We start from the raw sequence: 6,771 nt of genomic DNA, 5'->3' as shown, positions 1-6,771 counted from the left end.
GCCTTTCTTTTTTGATGACCCACCTACGCGCACTCACAGGAGCTCAAAAGAAGATTGAGGGATGGACCTTGAGGGCGTTATGCTAAGACAGAAAAAGACAAGCACCATATGATCTCACCCCTGTGTGGACTCTAACAACAATACAGAACGGACTGGTTGTTATCAGAGGTTTGGGGGTGGGGGGTGCTGAGAGAAATGGGTGAATGGGGTCAAAAGGTACAAACATCCAGTATAAAATAAACAAGTCCTGGGCATATAGTGTACAGCATGGTGACTATAGTTAATAATACTTCATTGTATATTTGAAAGGTGCTGAGAGTAGGTCTTAAAAGTTTTCATCACAAGAACAAAAAATTATAACCATGTGTGGTGATGGATGTTATCTAGATTTGTGGTGATTATCTTGCAATATACACGTACATCAAATAATTATGTTATACACTGAAAGTAATATAATGTTACATGTCAGTTATATCTCAATTTTTTAAAAAGAAACTACTTTTGGGGGGGTTGGGCGGGGATTTTTCTCCACAAATTGGATTCTGTTCTAAAATTCCTGCAAGATTAGGTACAAAGACTCAACAGTCCTCTCCCAGACCACTAGGGGGCACTAGCAAGTCAAGACAGGCTGAGCCCTACGCACTGGATAAACTACAGTGAGAATAACCATGTTTTTTTGGCCTCAGAAGCAGACAAAGATGATTAAAATCATGCTGACCCTTGGATGACTGTCTTCAGCTTTTTCTGGCAAGCGATGGCTAAAGGAGTCTTTTTGAAGCGGGGCATTCTGGTTCCCATCCCACAAGAACAAGAAATGAATGACGCGCCAGGAAACAGCCCCAGCAGCAGCTCCCAACTGTTTCCAGGCAGCAGCCCATAATCACCTTCTTTCCCAGCTCCAACCAAGTGTGGCAGGGGGACCCTCCGGCCTTCAGCAGGCGGAGGCAGCACAGATGGAAGGCTGGGCGAACACAGAGCGAATGCTTCCAGCAAAACCGCCAGCTGCCGATGGTCCTTGGGGTGTCACACCCTCCAAACAAAAAGAAGGGGATCAAGCAAGAAGCAAGAGCCCGGCACTCCTCGGCGGAAACGAAAGCTCGGTGAAAGCTGGCAGGGCTCCCTGCTCTGAAATGATTCCCAGACAACAGTAAATCGCGACAGTGGTCAGTGTTGAGTGGAGACACGTGGGCCTGGCTGCGAAGCCCAATTCCTCAGCTCTCTTCACAGTATGTGAACGCAAAAAACACAGGGTTAGGGGGAATAGGGTTCACCCGTTTCCATTAAATCTGATTAAAGAACCTCATCCCGGAAAGGCAGGGCGCCACTGTAGTGCTTTAGTACGTATGCTGGGGGGGGCCGGAGGGGGGGGAGGACCCAGGTACAAATCCCAGCTCTGCCACTCACTGATTAGCTGAACCTGCGCAACTTACTCAGTTTTTTTCTGTGCCTCAGTTTTCTCATCTGTAAAATGAAGACAACAGTAATAATAGTTCCTCCTTCCTACGTTGTAATGAGGATTCATGGTCCCTACCACATTATTAGTGCTCAACAAATGTTAGCTATTAGCTAGTGCTAGTGGTGATGGGTATAAAAATCTTAAAATACAGAGCTTTTCTACCCTTGTTTCATAAGCCAGCCCAACATCTTGGGGCCTTTATTTTGAGGAAATTCTCTCTTAATGTAAAGACCCTCAAAAAGCTTGTAGACAATCTATCATTCAAAACCCAGGATTAATATATTGGGAAACCTCTATATCACACAACTAAAAGTTATTCTAAAATCTGCCCCAAGCTGTATACACTAAAGTATGTTTCTCTTCTCACTCAAGCTGCTGGTTGTGGAAGTTCTCCCCCAAGGGCGAATTCACCAGGGTTTGATGTGAAGGTTTATAAGTACAATGTCTGCACTTTAAGCTGTTCCACCAATAGTTGAAATGCCAACTCCCCACAATTGATATGTGCTGGGATAAACACTTTTATTAAGATTAATTAGTGTGGCTCATTGTATTTTCCAAAGATGGTCACAGCAGGCAAAGGAGGGTCAGAGTACTCGTGCTGTTTAAGTAATTTTAATTCAAAATCATAGATATGCCAAAGTGACATATTTGAGGGCGGCCTGCCCTGAGTCCATCTTTAGTCTTACAAAATAAGCTAAACTAAGTTTTGCTTGTATGAATAAGCTGGCTTTATCTGCTCAGGGAATTTTCAAGGCCTGTCTCCATTTGGCCTTGATTTTAACATGAGCTAATTGGCACACAAATTGTATTCTAGGGACTATGTCTGTGGCATGGACCTCCAGCTTCAGGGGGTGATGGGTGACGGTCTGCTCCTTGGTCCTCTGCAGTCAGTGCAGAACCTGGTGAAGAAAATGATGCTGGATGGCCATCAGGCCCCCAGACTATCTGATGTTGGCATTCCTCTTGAGGTAGTTGGCATAATGAGTCAGGAGTAGCTTCTTGACCAAGCTGCTGTAGATGACCCAAGATGGGATCAGGCTCAGAAAGCTTGCCTTAAATAGACAAAAACATGAGTGTCTGGGTGAAAAGAAGAGCAAGGAAGTTACAACTAAAACATCTCAGTTCATGTTTATCATTTCAAAAAAATATTTCTTCTGACTACTGAAGGTAAGTCCCAAAATCTTCTAGTACAGTCATGTGTCACTTAACAAGAAGGATTCATTCTAAGAAATGCATCATTCGATGATTTCGTCATTGTGCGAACATCATAAAGCAAACTTACATCCTTTATGGTACCTCCTACTACATGCCTAGGCTGTGTGGTATAGACTATTGTTTCTAGGCAACAAACCTGTACATCCTATTACTGTACTGAATGCTGTAGGCGATTATAACACAATTATAAGTATTTGTGTATCTAAACATAGAAAAAGTATATTTAATAATGTTAACTATGGTTACAATATGGTATAAAAGATAAAAAATGGTACATCTGTATAGGACACTTACCATGAGTGGCGCTCAGAAAACTAGAGTTGCTCTGGGTGAGTCAGTGAGTGAGTGCTGAGTGAATTAGAAGGCCCTGTACATTACTGTTTGCTACTGTAAACTTTTAATCACTGTATAGTTAAGATACACTAAATTTATTTTTAAGAATTTAATTCTTCAATAATGAATTAAGCTTAGCTTGCTATAACTTTTCTACTTTATAAACTTTTTAGTATTTTTAACTTTCAATTCTTTTGCAATAACACTTAGCATAAAACACAAACACAATTTATAACTGTACAAAAATTATTTTTTTCTTTATATCCTTATCTATAAGTTTTTTCCTATTTTTAAATTTTAATTTTTTTTTTTTACTTTTTAAACTTTTTTGTTAAAAACTAAGATACATGGAATACTATGCTGCTATAAAAAAGAAAGAACTTTTACCATTCATAACAACATGGATGGACCTGGAGAGCATTGTGCTAAGCAAAATTGGCCAGTCAGAGCAAGATAAATATCATGTGATCTCACTCATTTGTGGAATATAATGAACAACATAAACTGATGAACAAAAATAGATCCAGAATCATAGAAGCATCGAACAGGCCATCAAACCTCAGAGAGAAGGTGGGAGAGGGGAGGAGGTAAGAGATCAACCAAAGGACTTGTATGCATGCATATTAGCATAACCAATGGACACAGATAGTAGGAGAGTGAGGGCATGTGCTGGGGGTGGGAGCAGCCGGGGAGAGGTCAATGGGGGGAAAAGGAGACATATGTAATACTTTCAACAATAAAGAATTTAAGTAAATACAAAACAAACAAAAAAACTAAGATACAAACACACTAGCCTAGGCACACACAGGGTCAGGATCGTCACTGTCACTGTCTTCCACCCCCACATCCTGTGCCATTAGCAGGTCTTCAGGGGCAATGACATGCTCGCTTAAGGAGGTGTCACTCTTTTCGGAAATATGTCCATGGCGATTTGTTAAAATTTTGTTTTCATCATAGACTTGCTTGTGAGCAGATAATGCAACATGAGCACTCTTCTCTTTAAGTGAAAAACTTTTGGTGTTTTTAAATTAATGAAAAACTTTTAAAGAAGCTTGTTGAGGTCTGAAACCTTCTGCTAGAACCTTCACCATGAATTTTCTTAGAGATTCTTTGTCTGCTCCTGCGGTTTCCTTTCCCCTGGCTTCTTCTTCAGCTACGCCTTCCTGTTCCCATTCCAACAACTCCTCCTCAGCCACTTCCTCAGACCACCCCTCAGAGCTCCTCCTCCTTGTCATCCTCATTCACACCCAGGTTAAGGCTGTTTGCCATCTCAGCCACAACCTTGTGGATTCTTGCAGCCTCCTCAATCTTGGCAAACCCTTTGAAGTCATGGACAAACTTCTTGAGTGTCTTCCCCCAGGTGCCATTCATACCCTCCTTGGTGGCATCACTCTAAGCCAGTGGTCGGCAAACTCATTAGTCAACAGAGCCAAATATCAACAGTACTTCTTCAAAATACACTCGCCCAGGCTGAAAACCGACTTCTGCGCATGGGCCACGAAGTTTCAATCGCACTGTATGTGTGCCCGCACGTGGTATTTTGTGGAAGAGCCACACTCAAGAAGCCAAAGAGCCGCATGTGGCTCGCGAGCCACAGTTTGCCGACCATGGCTCTAAGCCCAAGCAAGGCTCCTGAAGCAGCTGAAGATGTAATTTTTCCAAAATTGCATCAGCGTCTTCATCGGTTACAGCAATGGCCTGGCCAAAGGTCGTCCTCAGGTAGTGAGCTTTAAAAGCTGCTATAACTCCCTGATCCACTGGCGTGTTTGGAGGGAGAACACACTTCGATTTTGGGATGAAGATCGCCAATACAAAGAAGATGTCTGGGGGGATTGTAAATAATAAGCTAAGTCTGGAAAGGTACTACAGTGGGGCCTTGACTTACGAGTGTCCCGACTAACGAGTTTTTTGAGATACCAGCTGTCTCTCGGCCAATTTTTTGCATTGAATTGATAGAGTAATTTGAGTTAACGAGATCCTTAATGAGCTCAGTCTCAGAATGAATTAAACTCGTAAGTCAAGGCCCCACTGTATTCTCCAAACAGTGTTTCTCCATTTTGCTGGCATAGCCATTGAGGAGGGCCAGAGTTAAACATTTACTAACAGGGGGTCAGAGGCCACAGCAGCCCCACGGAAACGCTCCCTGGGTCTCGGCCGGCTCTTCCAGGAGCTCTGGAGCCTCCTTTCTTTCTGAGGGAGAAGTGAGGCAGCCAGGGGTGAGACTGCCCGCCTTGGGGGCGCACCAGGCCTCCAAGAGCGAGGAAGAGCTGGCTCAGCCCGCAAGGGCCGCCTGCACACCTGTGCTCACTCGCTTCAAGAAGGAGAAGTTATCAATTACCAGGATTTCGTGGACGAGGCAGCCGCAGGTTTCATCGCCAAATGTGACGTAATTGAGTGATTCTTTAACAAACTCATCGGCAGTCTTGGTTATCAGGCTGGTGTTGAGGTTCTTTGTCATTGGGGTTGAAACAGCATAGGGGGTCAGCACCTACAGTGGGAAATAAAACTGTAACACAGGAGCGATCTGCCCATCCCTGAGTGTGAGCCCCCACCTCCCCATCCCTTCCTTTCCCAACTCTGGCCATCCTGTCAGAAGTTCCAGGGTTCGAAACAGGGAGGGGGTACTGCGCGGGCACAGAAGCAGCACAGTGCTGGCAATCAGCCTCTGGTTCCCCTTTGCCACTAACGCCAGGGGAGGCCTCGGCCACACACCACGGTGCCCCGAGTGCACACAGCTGAGGCACGAGCCAGCTCTCCGAGCATGGTTGCCAGGCTTTGAGTTGATAAAAGTGCAGGACACTCAGTTCAACCGAATCCAGGAAAACAGCAGCAACAACAAAATTCAGTATAACTGGGGGAGGCAAAATGGCGTCCAGATAGGCAGATGTGTCCTGCACCTTCTGATGGAGCAGATAGAAGAAACAACTAAACCAAATAACATCCACCCGGAATTGGCAAATTAAACACAGCTGGTGAGACGATCCGTGGCTGGAAAGGACAGAGGACGCCTGGAGAACATTTTTCTCTCTCCTTTCTTTTTACTCCTTATAAAAAATTGATCTTCTTTATCTGCTTTACTGATGTGTTACTAGTCTCTGCTGGCTTACTCATATATCTAATTTCCTCTCCCCTGCTCCAAGTCCATGCACACTTCTCTTTCTTTGCTAAGCATTTTTTATGCTTTTGTTTTTCCTCTCCTCGTTTGCTCTCTTCTTCTCCTAATTGCTTAATTAGTTACACTCACCAAAATCAAGCCTATTTGCTCTCTGCTCTAGTCTCCTTTTTAAAAAATAGATGAATATACAGATAGATAGAAAATAGATTAAAGAAAGGGAAGAATTTTTTATTATTATTTTGTTTTTTACTTTTCTTCTTATCCACTCATTCTCTTTCTACCTCCTCTATATTGAACTGTGGCCATTTCCCCACTCATTCAATTCCTTTACCTTACCTTCTGGAAATAAGCTCTGCCTCTTCAGATTCAGTTCGCCCTTTTTTCCTGGGTATTTGTGGTTTGCATTTTTTGGTTTATTTGTTTGTTTTGTGGACTTTTCTCCCCCATATACATATATTTTTCCCCATTCTTTTTTCTTCTTTTTCTTTTCTCTCTTACCTTTTTTCCTTTTCTCAATATCATTTTTGTGCTCTTTTCTCTCCCCTAATTCTCTTTTCTCTGGTGGTCATCTTTATTGGGGTTATTGGTGTCATAAATACATTCTTGTTTTGTTCCCTCTGTGTTGTGTCTTATTGAGTTGTATTTTGTGCCT

At 43.1% G+C, this 6,771-nt stretch overlaps 1 long non-coding RNA gene across 1 annotated transcript; it reads right to left on the bottom strand.

Moving 5' to 3' along the window:
- Positions 1 to 2,046: 2,046 nt before the first annotated feature.
- Positions 2,047 to 6,152, bottom strand: LOC107183158. The gene is made up of 2 exons (XR_001513926.1): positions 5,343 to 6,152; positions 2,047 to 2,508 (listed from the first exon to the last, which is right to left on the bottom strand). It is a non-coding gene; the product is annotated as an uncharacterized LOC107183158 (long non-coding RNA).
- Between the last annotated feature and the right edge of the window lie 619 nt (positions 6,153 to 6,771).

The sequence above is a fragment of the Myotis davidii genome, unplaced genomic scaffold, assembly GCF_000327345.1.
Source record: "Myotis davidii unplaced genomic scaffold, ASM32734v1 scaffold190, whole genome shotgun sequence".
Taxonomy (NCBI): domain Eukaryota; kingdom Metazoa; phylum Chordata; class Mammalia; order Chiroptera; family Vespertilionidae; genus Myotis; species Myotis davidii.
The sequence above is the reverse complement of the archived record's forward strand: the minus strand, read 5'-3'. Positions and strand labels throughout refer to the sequence as shown.